Genomic DNA, 17,037 nt, shown 5'->3' with positions numbered 1-17,037 from the left:
AAATTCTAATTAAATATTTCGTGGAAGGGCAGACTAAACATTTTCAGTGGTTGAAGATTATAAACCCTAGTTATCACACACACATTTTCATCATCCAAATTAAAAGACTGTCGTCAAGTACTTTTAGAAAAAAATAGCTATTCGAACACACCTACTCTGTTTTTGTGATTCATTAGATAGGTATCACAATTGACCCATATATTTCATCTTTTCGTACTGTCATTTTTTTACGTTATAAAGTCAACCTGTAGCTTTGATATATAATAATGATAGAATCTGAAGCGAGATGCTATATAAAATACTCTTGCTTTGTACGTTTTAAAGACAAAATATACAACCCAAACATGCCCTAACATAAAAAACTCGATTTTTCTCTTTTCGATACAATCGTTACCTGTTTTGGGGAATTTTTTCTTGATTCGCATAATGGAAGGGCAGACACTAAAATTTCTGAGCTAAAAGATTGATATGTTCTCCGTCCATAATAAAAAAAAATCGGAGGTTATGCATTTTCTACATCCAACTTATAGATACTATATATAAAAAAGAAGATGTGGTATTATTGCCAATGAGACAGCTATCCAGAAACGACCAAAATGACACAAACATTAACAACTATAGGTAACCGTAAGGCCTTCAACAATGAGCAAAGCCCATACCGCATAGTCAGCTATAAAAGGCCCCGATAAGAACCATGTCGTCGACTTGATATCTTATTGTTTTGCATTACTATGTAATAGATACATTGAAAACTTATGCAAATGGTGTTTTTAAAATAAGAAAATTGTCGTTTTATTTGTTTCTATTAACTTTTTAAAATTTTGTTACTATATCAACTATTACAGTTAACTTTTATCGCTTTCTCGATAAACACAGAGCTTCAATTCTTTTGGTCTATTTCAAAAGTGTTTCCGCCTGCATATATCAAGACAAATTAAGATTTTAATCTGCTTCCTCTGGACCCATACTCATGGGCTCGATTACCAAATATTCGTATGTATTATTAATGTTTTTAATGCTCCATTTATTGGCATTATGTTTTTCTGGTCTGTGCGTACGTTCGTCCGTTCGTCTGTATGTTTGTCCGTTTGTTCAGATTCAAGTTAAATAAAATTGAAACTTAGTACACATTTTCCCTATGGAATGATCTTTTTAATTCTAATGCCAAGTTACAGTTTTATCCCATTTTCATAGTCCACTAAACATAGAAAATGATAGTGTAGATAAGGCATCCGTGTACTAGGGACACATTCATGTTTCTTCAAATTTTCGTCGTATCGCTGTAAATTTGTGTTAAAATTTTAACGTCGATATCAATAAATATTTCATTGTTTACGAGAAATATGCAATTTACTATCATTGTTATAAATCCTAAATATGGCCAATTATATTATAGTTTAAAAAAAGAAATTTATGAAACACATTTATATCCGCTAACCGAGCCCCTATTGAGATCGACAAACTCAACAAAAAAGCTTTGAATACAATACGGATATTTCTTAGAATTGATGGTCATCCTATAAAAGTTACGGCCGTCCTATATAAATTACAGTCAGTCTTTACAAATTACGGTCATCCTTTACAAGTTACGGTCATCTTTTTACCAATCACGGTCATCCTTGTTTTATGTTACGGTCATCTTGAAAATATTTTGATTATGATTTACGGTCATCTTAACGATTTTTTCAAATCGAATTTCCCGTTTCATGCACATTTCTCGGAAGTAATTAGTGATTTTCGAGTGATTCTTTTATAAATTTACATCGTTTCAATGTATGATTTGTAAAGAAAATGATATAGAAACACTTTAACAGACAATACAGAAACTGACCTAATTTTTCATCCGACATCTTGGGATGACCGTGAATGCAGTTACGGTCATCAGCTTTACCCCAGTGATTTACCTAGAAGTATTATCAATTATCAACAAGAGAATAAGATTTCCGCAAGTGAACAAGAAAAGACAAGATAGTCCGGCGTTTACCAAAGCGGTGATTAGGAATCAATTATTTGACAGATACATAGACATAATTAAAATTTCATTCCAAATTCATTCAACTATGAATCATATATGCAAGTGTAACTGCATCTCGGAAATTTGAGAAACTGACTCTGTTCCTGTTTTATCAAAGTGTTTTGTCTTTTTAGAAACAAGCCCAAAGATAAAATCATTATTTATTATCTCTGTCTAAATCAGACATAGCCATTGCATTTTTCTGCAATGTCGCCTATCAGATATGTTTTTATATTGTAAAACGAAAATAATTTGAAAATCAACATGTGTTCATGCTAATACTTGCAAACGTGACATTCACCGCTTTAAAAAAAGAAAAGAAAAGAAATAGCATAGCTACAATGAAATAAAATATAAGAAACAATGAACCCAATATTTCAGCAATCTTTAAAATAGCATTCTATAAATCACATGTATTACATAAACAACCAAAAATATATACAATGAGTACACAAATAATTTTTAGTTAAGGCTAACATTGTAGCCTCGGGATCTAAGAAGTTGAAGCAAGTATTGCCGAGATATTCTAGACTGAAGACGTCGACTCCATTTCTTATGTGGTAGAACCTTGTTACTTGGCATTGAAATTTCAGGTTTGCTATCAATTTCTGACTGTATCGAGTTCAAGAGAAGCTCTAGATCAGGATTGCTAGGCTTAAACTGTAAACTGTAAGCGTGTTCTTTACTTGTTGTAACAAGACTCATGTTTAACCTGTGAAAGGAATTGGATTATTTAACGCATGCAAGTACCCTATTAAGAAAGGAACTAAATTTGACGTAGGATTTAATATGATTACCCCTACTCCTTCAATTGTCTTACCACTAATGTTGTGTTCAACTATAATGTTCTTTAAAATTCTCATTTGATTTACCTTAGATTGTTTTAAATTGCAATTTACTATTTTTGATGTTACTTCATCCAAGTTCGTAACTAGTTATGATAAAAGAAAAAGAAAAAAGAGCCGCCGATTATGCCAATTTAACCTGTACCGCCCCAAGACATTTATGCATCAGATTTTCTTTTACAAGAAAGGCAAAAGATACCTAAGGGACATGCAAACTCACAAGTTGAACATATAGCGTTCATGGAAATAAAAATTATCGCTAGCGATCCTTAAGAAAGTCTAAAAAATGATACATGTAGCAATGCTTCTGAAAAACAAAACAACAAAGTTTGTGATATTCATACCATAACTAGGCATACTATACAAGATGCGTCTACCTTAACAACCTGCTGGAAATAATTATATATAATACCCTCTTATGATCGCATGAAGGTTAAAACTGGACAAAAACAATGAAACAATTATATTATGTAGATATTTTATGATAGTTTTTTTTGTATTCCATTTGACAAATGAGTATTACTTCTTTTCTTTCACGAAAGGTAAGGTACTTAGTTAAAATAATTTCAAAGATATTTCTGTTATTCATCTGCAAGTTGCATGTTTTCCATTTATAACTTGAAAATTTTTAATTGTAAAGTATTAATTCAATAATAATGTTTGTAACAATATAACTAGGTCCATCATTTTGTTTCAAATATTGGTATAGCGATCTATGCATCTGACACCATCTTAATTATAACAATGTGTACTGTAAATAATACTTACAAGACAATAACAAGAACTGAATATACTATTCTCTTTTTCTCCATTATTCTAAAAGAAAAATGATAATTTAGTATCAATATCAATTATCTAGATATAGGAAGATGTGGTGTGAGTGCCAATGAGACAACTCTCCATACAAATAACAATTTAAAAAGTAAACCATTATAGGTTAAAGTACGGCCTTCAACACGGAGCCTTAGCTCACACCGAACAACAAGCTATAAAGGGCCCCAAAATTACTAGTGTAAAACCATTCAAACGGGAAAACCAACGGTCTAATCTATATAAACAAAACGAGAAACGAGAAACACGTATATATTACATAAACAAACGACAACTACTGTACATCAGATTCCTGACTTAGGACAGGTGCAAACATTTGCAGCGGGATTAAACGTTTTAATGGATCCAAACCTTCTCCCTTTTTCTGAAACAATAGCATAACATCACAACAAAGAAAAACATACGATAAAATATCAATTGGCAGACTTAACTCAATCAAAAAACGTATGATTAAACAATGAACGAATAAATTTGATCTGCGATATCTGAATACAAATGCACAGTTAATTAAATATTAGAGACAAACATTCATGACCAAAAAGCTAACAAACAAATTCAAAAACAGGACATGACTGAGAAATATTTAACCAATCAATGTTCACTTTAGAAAAAAAACGTTTTTTTTATAATCTTGAAGTTTATACAAATGTTGTAAGAATAAGTGAAGATATTACAAATAATCAAAGCTGGTGTACAGACAAGATCCGTATAAATAAAAAATGACAAAAAAGCATTATAAACAGTATCAACAGGTCGAATTAACAAGAAAATACGATTTGAGAGTACTCGCAGTTACTGACAGCTAGTTAAAAGCCAAAACCAATTAATAATAAAAAATCATGCATCAGAGACTAAAATCGACTAAAACACATCACAGGGATTTAGTATTTTAACGTCATTAATAGTCAAAGAAGACATGACTTGTGCAATGCCAAAAATAAATGTATCGACAGGTAGTAGTATAGTGAAGAGCGACTTCTATAGAAATAAAAGTTAACGTGTCTGTGTCTCTATACATCTCGCCTCAAAAGATAATGAAATTTAGTTATGTTTTAATTTGCTAATGACAATATCAATATTAGTGCCAATGTGAACTATATTCAGAGATCTTATTACAATATCGGTACGATAACCCTTACTTATAAGTTTGTTTAAAGGTTCGATGAGTTTACAAGGATCACATAGTGATTTCCTCGCTTTAAGTACAATATTACCATAAAATTTAGGATGTGAAATACCATTTTTAATAAGCTTTCTACAGGTATAGCCAAATTTACTAATCAAATCTTTGTATCTATGAAAGAATTTAGTAAAAGTTTTAAGTAATTTATGGTATCGAAATCCCTGACACAACAATTTACCAGTGATGCATTGATTACGTTCGTTAAAATCTATGACATCAGAACACACACGGGCAAACCGAACGAGTTGCGATATATAAACACCGTATGATGGAGCCAAAGGCACATCGCCGTCTAAAAAAGGAAAATTAACAATAGGAAATGAAAAATCGTCTCTTTTGTCGTATCTATATATTTAGCAAAGTTAATACTAGTATTGTTCATTAGTATTTGTAGTATATTAAATAATGCCTCACTGTCTAGAATAATTTGTTCAGAAGTACATTTTTTTTACCTGTAAAGTGCACTTCTGCTCTGACGTAAATTATCACCAAATTTCACCAAATACTATCAATGCGGTCATTTTCTGAAGGGAAAACGGTACTATTTATTCTGCCACAGGCGACAATACTAACATTTACTAAATTTACCAGTTTTTATGATAAAAACCTAGATAAAACAGTTATGTGTGGTGTTAGTACTTTATTACTCTATTTTAAAAATTGAAGCCAAATAGTATCATGACCAATTTCCAAAGGAGCTCGGCTATGTTATCCATGCCCGCCGTCATTTGACAAAATTTTGGAAGCCTTTTCGAATAATTCTCTAGAAAATATTTCAATAGGTTTTAAAATTTATATTGTAAATTAACACACTGCAATTATTCATAGATAAATAAAAACAATTATATTGTACCCTTACATCCAATCAAATCCGTCCTAAGTTGACTTCCGTCACCTGTCTTGTGTACACAAAAGGCCAACCTAATGCTAGGAAAATGTAATAGTACCGTTTTCCCTGAGCATATTGTAATAAAACCTTAACTTGGTTTACCCAGCTGTATCCCAACTTTATGAATTTATTTTTTGAATGCATTCATCCTATTAAGTTACAAGTTACCCTAAGTGTTAGCTTTCTGACCTTTCTGTGGGCATATGTTACTCGGATTCCGTTTACTTGTTTTTTTCCCTTTTGATTCGGATAGTATTTATATTGGGTTCAAGGTTAGTTTGAATCATCTTAATTTATCTTGATTAGCTATGGAGATTGTCCCTATTGCAGGTGTATTTGGTATCATCTACCTGTTTAAATTAAGTACTAGAAAACTCTTTGTATACTATAGTTTCATCGCTTTCGTTATGACATATATTAGTTTGACTGTTTCTCTGGTATCTTTCACCTTATTTTATAACAACGCGCGTCTGGCGTATCAAATTTTAAGCCTGGTACCTTGATAACTAATAACATAAATTTACTAAATTCTCCGTGGATAAATTTAAAAATAATGGAAAAAATTCTTAAAATGAAGCATTCTCAGGGAAGGTTTATATCTTACGTTTTCTTTAGTTACATAGCTTCTCGCGTTTTCATATTCTGATACATTCTAGGTGAATGTAGGTGAATGTAGGTGAATCAACAATAGCGCCTCGCATGTACAAAATTGATGAAACATTTTCCAATTAGTTTCATATTTTTGCATACATAATTGATTTTCGTTCATTGTTGAAGAAATCATTAGAATTTTTAAAATACAATCTGATTTTTTCCATAATATGGTCTTTGTATATTACACTACAGTAAAGGGTGTTCTCATTCCGAAAGCTGTACGATGATCTTTGTAAAAAAAACCTATTCACATATTTGAATTTTTAATTTTAATTGGTTACATATCAGTGGCAATCATACCACATCTATTTTTTTTTTTTTTTTTTTTTTTTTTTTTAAATATTATGCAAAAAAAATATATTTTTGTTTGACATGATAGATAAACATACCTCTTCACATGTTCTTCTCAATTAAATGATAGATGTAAAACATTCCGAATCTTGTAGGGTCACATGGCAATCATTAGCAATGTTAACATTGTTCTCCAGAAAGTCTCTTGTAAATAACATTTTCAGTGAGCTGAATGCAGGTGCGATGTTTCTCATCTGACAACTTTATTATGAACATACATTGTACTCTAGCAATAGGCTAATTTTACAGTATCTATAAGCTATTAATTATAGCCAATTAAAACATTTATGTTGTAAGGACAACTGTCCATTGTGGAAGATTTCATAGTGCATGATTTCTATGGCATTAGATTATTTTTTCTCTATTGGTTGAATTCTCATTTACCTACATCCATATATGACTTTAATAATATTCAGTGAGGCAAAAAGCGTTTCTCATTTGATTTTCGGCTTAATCGAATTAGGATTCCTCTCGTTAATGTTTAATAAATGGGTTTATATTATTTTAATAAAAATACAATGAAGATCACCAAAAATACTGCCGTGAAACTTAATTCTATCGTAATCGACGACGTCTTTCCCAAACATAAAAATGTATTTGATTTGATGTTTTCTGCTGGTAAAGAATTATTAATAACTCTTTCGAATTGTGAAAATGTGATGCTTAACATCCGAAGCACAAACAAGATGTCTATATGATTTATTGAATATAGTTATGAATTTATCATATTATTTATCCTAGAGTCAAATAAATTTCTTATCATTATTCGTCAATTCTCTAGTTTTGTATTCTGAAATCACAAGGACAAGATGCGTGTTGCATTTTATCTTATTACTTTGGTATATCAGTTATATTATATAAATCAAGGTTTTCCGCATCCTTTTTTAAAGGCAGGGTTAACACATACTATACAAAGATATATGCTACTTTTTTTTACATTTTGTGATGTCTGTTTATTTTGTCTACACATTACTGTCAATATAATGGAATTCTATGCGATTGTCATACAAAAATGCGTTTTAGCTAGCTATAAAACAGGTATAATCAACCATTTTCTTCATAAAAAAATGCTTGTACAAAGTCAGTAATATGACAGTTGTTACCCGCATGTTCCATGTGTGTGAGCTTTGTATTTTGCCATTTGATTAGGGACTTTCCGTTTTGCTATATGCGTTTTTCTAAAATGTATGACCAATGTGATAATATTAACTTTTCAATTTTCAATTATAAACATTCCTCAATTAATACGATACCCTCGTGCATATTGAAATTATACGGACTTTATAAAAAATAGTGTACCACTGACACAAACAATTCACGAATAGAGTTATGTGGAAATGCAACTTTAAGCGACGCTGGATAGTTTTTCGGTCATTAATTAAACACTGTGCTTGTTGTATTCTTGTACTTGTCTTAATAAATATTTTTTGGTTTGGTTGTTTTTTTTTGTTTTTTTTTTGTTTTTTGTTTGTTTATAACATTGTGTCTTAATCATATTGAATCACTTGTAATCATTTGTATGTAATTAATGTTGATTGTTCTGCTCCTTGTGGGCGCTTTGATTAGCAATAACATATATTTGAATTTGAATTTGAATTTATCAATAGTTTTTGATCGAAACGATATAATAGAAAAAGACAGGATATGAAGTATCAATCCATGACACAAAATCAGTATATGCATAAAAACAAAAAAAACACGAAAAAAACCAAAGGAACAGCGCTTTTATTGCTATTCATCCGCTCAAAATCACAGTTAGACTTCAAGACGTAACTAAACAAATTTTCACCTCACGAAAAGTTTAGGACGTCCCACAGCACCGGCAGAACTGAAGTCTTGGTAAACAAAATTTGGATATACTTTGTAAGATGTAACACCACCTAATCGGGCCCAGTCCGAAAACACCGTACTGGAAAGTTCCTACGAATGAAGGTAAGTCTTAGATATCTTCGATATGTCTGTTTTGACTTGTTTGTGCAGTCACTGGATCATTGGATGACAGCGATCTATGATCCGTGAATATCATATCTGTACATAGCGTCTGGATATGATGAAAAATATGTTTCAATCGAAATCTATCTTAACTTAAAATCAAGAAATAAGAAAAAGTGTTTTCCATATTCTTTGCCTACGGAGTGATTGGTCAACATACATTTGAAAGTGGTAAGGTCATAGTGTTGTTACCGTTATTTAACATTTTTTTCTCTCTTACTGTCCGGATAGTAACAAACGGTTTGAATACAAACTCAATCGATTTATCTTAAATACCAGTGTTATTTGCATTTATGTTCATGGTTTTGGTCAGATCATTAATCAAGTCTATATAAAAAAGAAGATATGGTATGATTGCCAATGAGACAGCTATCCACAAAAGACCAAAATGACACAGACATTAACAACTATAGGTCACCGTATGGCCTTCAACGATGAACAAAGCCCATACCGCATAGTCAGTTATAAAAAGCCCCGATTACACAATGTAAAACAATTCAAACGAGATAACTAACGGCCTTATTTATGTAAAAAAAAAAATTAACGAAAAACAAAAACACATAAATAGTGGAAGATATTAGCAAGCAAAATCGAGGGACTTGTGCAAATGATGATACAAGCATGAAAATTACCACAAATCATCTTTATTATATACTGTTTAAGAAATAACTGCTGGCCATTCAAAAAAATAATTTTTTCAAGATGGCCACGGCCATTTCCTAAAATGGCTGTTTTCTTCAGTTTGAAAATACTGATTTTTCTGGAAAACTTTTCTTTGAACTTCTTTTAGTAAAAACCAATTATCAGGTTTGGCGGCTACCTTCCTTATATTACATATTTATTAAAAATGAATATTTGATATTTCCAGTATTTGCGCATGCGCGAAAATGTTACAAAATTCTTTAAAAAACATTTGAACTATTTACTATATATTTAGTGTTTTTGGATTTCTAATGATATTATGAATTGGTTTAATAACATTTTTTAAGGTAATGATACACATGTGTTTAACACTTTTGTGCTTGTGCAAACTATTTATAGACACCAAGAGCGATTTGTATGCACTACCAGGCAATTCTCAGGTATTCGATGGATAAGGCGAAAATGTGGTGAATCCCGGAGAAACATCAATTGTAACTGCAGATCAGCCACTTTTGGAAATGCCTAAGCAAACTCAGTGTGAATGGCCTGATTTTTACGGAATAGATACGTTTATCGTCATGTTAGGTGGATTGCACATTGAAATGACTTGTCATAAAACTATTGGTTATATATTGCGTGATAGGGGATGGACATGTTGTCTTACTTAAGCCAATATTGCAACACAAAGAACGGCAGATTATTTTTATGTATGTTCAAATGTACCTAAGACTAGACAGGCGCATCATACAACTGCATGTATTTTGCTTGAACTGTTAATTTCGGATTATGAAAGCTAAACTCAGAATATATAATTATGTCATGACTCTGTGACGTTCAATGATTTAAAAGACTAGTGGAGTCATCTCGACCACAGTTTCATTCCTGGAGTTCAATTATTTTAGTATTATGCTCATTTCATTAGTGAGATTTCATACTTTACAAACAGTCCATATGAAGCATGATAGCGTATTGTTTTAGGTGTTGATCGTGTAAATTATGCTCGATCGTTACCGACCAATCTCCAAGATATGACTTCCTTCCCGAACATCACCCACAGGTGGCAATGTAATTTGGTAATTTCACTGTACGTAAGACCACTTAATGTCTTTCTTTTAACACAATTAATCAGGCACAAAAACAGAATAATGCAATTGTGATGGGCGATGTTGGTGCCACATGATTAACCGAAGATCCCATTTAGACAAATGGATGGTAGCTGGACCAGGAGTCAGTTTTCTAGAAGATGAATTTGAAAGATCTTGTGGTTTGGGTCATTCTATAACAGATGAACGACATCATTAAGACTCTACAAAAACACAAAAAAAAGATGTATTTAAACAGCTTTAAAGGCTTTGTAAAGTGATGAACGGGATTTGAAATTTATTTCTAGAAGAGTCGTCAGATTTGTAAAAGATATACTCCATTTAGAAAATTGTTGAACAGGTAAGATATGTAAATAAACTCCAAAATATTGGTCCAAACAATACGAAGATCTTTTGAAGCAAATGTAAAACGAAGGAGAACCTGCTTTTTATAACAAAATAAACAATAAACACTTCTTATTTTGGCCTCAAAATGAAACTGGAAATGTCTTAGTCAAAAACAAAGCTAGAGAACCTTAAAAGTGATTGAGATATTTTAGACTTTTCATTTCTTGTGACAGTAGACAGTTTTACTTGGAATATTTCTTTATCTATAAAAACCAAACTTCTTCTCCGTCTTTTTCTCAGGATGTTTCTTGAAATAGTGGTAGTAAATCGCTGCAAATGGGTTTACTTGAAACATTCTGCGGTTTTTTTTGCTGATCCAAATTCTGACGCATTTATCGTTGGTTGGGCAGCAATGGTTAATTCCAGGTCACAAAGTTGGGCAACAATATTTGATGATTACGCAAATGATGTCACACTGCCTTACATAAAATCTTGCATCGATAAGTATTGAAGAGTAAACATTGTATTTGATGTTAAAATGAATAATTTAAAGGCTGTGACAAGACAAAGGCATGGTTTTTGTGCCAGATGGAAAGGTGTTGGTTCTGGTAGAACACCAAGGATTTGGAGTAGTTTTCTCTGTGAAGATGACAACGAAACGAAATTGTTCAAGTTTCTTGCTGACAAAATTGCTTCTTAAGAGAATAATAAAAATGTGTATGTTACTCAAGGTGAAAATATTCTTTGCAATTTCAATAAGGATACTTCCTATCTATCCCTTGTAATCATGAAGAAGCAGATACATGAATGTTTGTCTATGTTCGGCATGATTATGAAAAGTGTTGTAAAATGTAATTTTAGTTAGTACTGATATAGATGTAATAACATTAGCGGTACCAATTTTTCTGCACCAGATGCGCATTTCGACAAATAATGTCTCTTCAGTGATGCTCGTGGCCAAAATATGTAAAATCCGAAGCTTATGTAACAGATGTAGAGCTATAATCCAAAAGTTCCAAAAAACTAAAGCCAAATCCGTGAAAGGAATCAGAGCTAATAGTATCAAGAATTGCAGCAATTGCAAAACTAGGTAGAACACATTGTGGATAGGTTATGGAAGGAATAAAGACTTTTGTTGGCTTCCTGTACGTGACATATCGAATGCGTTAACTAAGGCTTTTCTAGCTCAGGCATAGATTACTCAAGCTGTATTTGGCAACACTTTTAGGAATTTTGGATCTCAATGGTCTTCAACTTCGTACTTTATTTGGCGTTTTTTAAAACTTTTTTGGATTCGAGCGTCACTGATGAGTCTTTTGTAGACGAAACGCGCGTCTGGCGTATATATAAAATTTAGTCCTGGTATCTATGATGAGTTTATTTCGTCCTTGTGTAGCTGCTCTTCCTTTCGGTCATGCATTCAGTGGATGTGACACTTTGTCGAATTGTCACGGGAAAGGGAAGAGGTCAGCTTGGATAACAATGGAAGTTCTTTTAGATATAAAGGACTTTTTTGGGCTTAAGTATGAAGCGAGGCACGATGTGAATTGTTTGCCAGGATGCAGCGGCATTGTGATGCAATTCCGCCTACAAGAGGTTCTTTTCCAGAGCACATCAATAGAGAAGTAAATCAAGGAGGAGTTGTTTGGGCTTAGCCTGATTCATGTATTCGACATGTACATGTACCAAGTCATGAACACTAGGGTTGGAAGAAAGAAAGAATCAATGACAGTTGGAAACCGAAATGGACTTCTGTGACTGCCGTTGCATCCTCGTGTCAGGAACTTTTGAAATGCAGAGGCAAAAATCCAGCTGTGTTGGTAACTGTAAATGCTACCGTTCTGGCTTTCCTTGTACTGGTTGTTGTATCGGCAACTGTCAGATAATTATAAGATAAGCAACCTGTCTTTCTTACAAAACTAGGCATTTAAACTTAACAAAGAGTGTTATCACTTGTTAAGTTGATGGAAATTATAGAATATTTTCATGAATTTGCCTCCATTTTGGAACCGGAAATCACTATTTTTCTTCATTTATGTGTTGTTTTGCCGTGCTTAGGAACTGTTTTTAACGTTTTATCATAACTAACATTGGATTATTCCTATAACACATCTTTCAAGGATTTACATCCCTTGTGAAGTTGCTTGAAAGTATAAAAATTGAAAATTTTTGTCTTTTTTGCCGGCATTTTGAAACCGGAAGTCCTCTTTTGTTTCATTAATGTATTGTCTAGTCGTAATTTAGGAACTGTCATTTACTTTTTATCAAATCTAACATTGGATTTTACATATAACACACCTTTCAAAGGATTAAAGAATTGTTGCCAATTTTTAATGACGTCATTTCCAAAATGTGTGGTGGCCATCTTGAAAAATTGATTTTGTTTCCTGGCCAGCAGTGGATTGTTTATAAGTATCATTTAGTCAACCTTTATACCAAATTTCATGCTTGTATCACGATTTGCACAATTATGTCCATAATATCTCCCACTAAAACAAACGACCACCACTGAATTACAGGCTCCTGACTTGGGACAGGCACATACACAAATAGTGTGGCGGGGTTAAAAATGTTAGCGGATCTAATCTGTTTACGCTTGCTGGCGCAAGATGGTTAACTATTGGTTAACTATTACAATGTGAGATTATCAGAAATGAATAATAAAATATTTACCTGGTGTTTTCTTTCATTTCTGACAAGGTAATTATCAGGTACCGTCCTATAAGCACGATACTCTTCACCTTTGAGAAGAACAGATATCACTTCTCAAACATTTTTGGTGTACATATTTTAAGTTTAAGGTTTTTGTATGAATTTTTTTTGAAAAGTGCTATCTTTTGTTTGTTATTCGGTCTCGGCGTAGAGGTGTTACTCGTTTGCTGTCTGAAATATTATCATTTCTCTGGTAACAGAAATATTTCATCATATTTTATATTGATAAAAACTGATACATCATATATATTTATTAACTGGTCTAGCATTAAAGCCAAACACAAAAGAACATTCAAAGATCGAAAATCCCCTTTTCCTGAGACTTAGTGTCTTAGTGTTAGTTTACTTACGCAGTAAATTTCACCAACGATTTACAAACGAGTCCCGGTAAGGGTAAAACGTCATAGTGGGTGACACAAATATTGTTAAACCTTTTAATCTCTTAAAGACTTGACAATCTTGCGTAACATAAGTGGGATGATGTTTACAAGAGTTGTTAATGATGTTCCAAGACAAAAGCCTCGTCCGTGGTTGTCTGTGGATACAAAAATACTTCTAATGTGTAACTGCATCAGGGTAATTAGACATTATTCGTATTTCATCCAAATTCGTTGCCTTTTCAGAAAAATAAAGAGATGAAATCATTATTTATTATTTCTATGTAAAGTAGACGTAGCAGTAGAATATTTTCTGGAATAACGCCTATCAGATATAAAAAGACTACACCAATTACTGTTTTTTATAATTAATTTGGAAATCAATATGTCCAAATGCTCAAACATGAAAAAACATTTCAGAAAAAGAGAGAGCTATCTTATAGTAAACAAATCTACCCTTCTATATTGCAGCAATCTTTACAAAAAATCTATAAATCAGATGTATCACACATAAACATTCAAAAATATATACAAAGAATACATAAATAAATGTTAGTTTTATCGTTTTCCATTCAGTCTAACATGGTAGCCTCGGGATCTCAGAAGTTGAAGCAAGTATTGCCGGGATATTCTGTGCTGCGGGCGACTCCATTTCTTCTGTGGGAGAACCAGATCACTTGGTATTGACATTTCAGGTTTGCTTTCAATTTCTGACCGTATCAGGGACAAGAGAAGCTCTAGATCAGGATTATTAGTCCTAAGCTGTACACTGTCAGCTTGTTCTTTACTGGTTACCACAAGACTCATGTGCAACCTGTAAAAATAATTTAATCATAATAACATCAAACAAAAGGCATTAAGGAAGAAATAAACATAGGAAATTGGATATAGGATGCTTATTTGGTTACATATACTCAAACTTTTTCTTACCACTTCTGTTGATTTAAACAAACCCAAGGTTCTTTAAAAAAACACTCATTAATCTACACTTTTGATTTCTTTTAACTGCGGTAACTAGATTTGATGTATCTTCAACCATGTACGTGAATAGTTATGATTACAGAAAACAACACAGACGCCGATTCTTTAGTATATAGCAAAGTGTTCTCGACCAACGAAATGATAGGATTTGATGCTTCTTAGTTGTGTGAAAAAAATGTTCTTAGTAATGGATTATCTCTTTGTTTTGGTCTATTTGCGGTTCAACACAAACAATTTCTATACATGAGGTTACAACTGCCCCAAAGCGCATTTACCAGCTTCAACGGATTCATGATTGAAACTGACTAATACAAATTTAATTATGAAAAAATTGATTAAATAAATAAAAAAAAGAATATTTTGAAATCACTTCAATTTACTAATTCAGTTATACCAAAACAAGAGTTTTCAAATTAAATATAACATTTAGACATGTTAGAACTATTTAGCGGTGCTTTCCAAAACTTATATATAGATATTTCTGTTTTTCATCTGCAAGTTGTATGTTTTCCCGAAGCTTTTACAATAATGAAAAGTTTAAATTGTAAAGTATTTAATAATTTGATAATAATGTTTGTAACAGTATAATCAGATCCTTTATTTGGTTTCAAATATTGGTGTAGTATTCTAGGTATCTGACACTATATAAATGATAATAATAGGTAATAATACTTACAGGACAATTACAAGAACTGGATATAACATTATCTTAGACTGCATTATTCTGAAAGGAAAATGACTTTTTAGTATAGATGTCTATATGATATATCATTCGCCTAAACATCGGCCCAACAATGTTAGATCAGTTAATTTCCGAGAGTCAATTTATTGTTTTTCCCTTGCTGGGATTCAAACGTAGGCTAGTGAGATATCGTGACATCAAATCACCTTGCACTATTAGACCACTCAACCACCTAGACTCTACAAAAATAAAGTTTTCGGTGGCCGGTGTTACCTTTCCTCGTCAGTTTTTATGAAGCGTCGTAACATAGCTCATGATATATGAGGCATAAAGATGTAATTATACAGATCAGTTGATTTATCTATCTTAAACGATATTACAAATTAATGCAGGAATAATTATATTATTAGTACATCTGACCCAGTGACATCTCTGCGACAGATTCTATCCATCGGATCACCAGCCTTGATGGTGATACAAGGTTCAAAATACATTCTGTATATATAGCTCGTCTAAACAACAGACCAACAATGTTAGATTAGTAAATTTCCGAAAGCAAATTTGTTTGTTCTCCTCTCGCCGGGATTCAAACTCATGCTACTGAGATATCTTGGCACCAAATCGCCTTGCTCTATGTTCGACGCGCTAGACCACTCGACCACATAATAGAGCTTTCGGGTGCCGGATGTTATCTTTCCTTGTCTCTATATTATATAAATATATAAAGGAGTAGGTCCGGTAAGAACCGATTGTGGCCTCAAATTTCAGGTTCATCTGACGAAAGATTTTGACCACTTTTTAAACACTTAAGTGTCTATTTCATTTGAATCAATTAGTTTATCTGAAAGATTTTAACTGATTTAGTCATTAAAAACGACCCGATTCAAGCTCAAATATGAAAAATCTACCAAATATGCCGAAAAATGTCACTTTTCAGATGTTTTTTGTCAAAAATGAAAGTGGCCGCATCCGTGTTCATCCTCAATCTTTATATATGTTATGTATTATCATAAAATACAACTTACATTTTAATATTAAGGATGAACACGAATGCGGCCACTTTCGTTTCACACGAAAACCGGTCTAAAATTTAACTAAAATGCTAGAATTATGAAGATTTCAGTAATTAAGCATGGCTTAATGGTGCTAGTACCGGATATATGTGCATTGTATTGTCAAAAACAGCCCATATTTATGTAGCAGAAGCATTCTACTGTACAATAAATAACTAAAAGTTTACATTTTAACAATTTTGTAAAACTGCTATATTTTGGGGCCAAAAAGGGGTCTTACCGGACCTACTCCTTTAGTATTATCGGTGTTTTGGTGCCTTATATAAATTGTCCAGAAGGTTTTCTGTTTACCTGTCAACTACACTTTTGTACTGGCATAAACTACTATAAAATATAATAAAATATAATTGCGGTCATTTTCTTGAAATCTATTGTGCATCA

The sequence above is a fragment of the Mytilus edulis genome, chromosome 5 (genome assembly GCF_963676685.1).
Source record: "Mytilus edulis chromosome 5, xbMytEdul2.2, whole genome shotgun sequence".
Taxonomy (NCBI): Eukaryota; Metazoa; Mollusca; class Bivalvia; order Mytilida; family Mytilidae; genus Mytilus; species Mytilus edulis.
Note: the sequence above shows the minus strand (reverse complement) of the source record.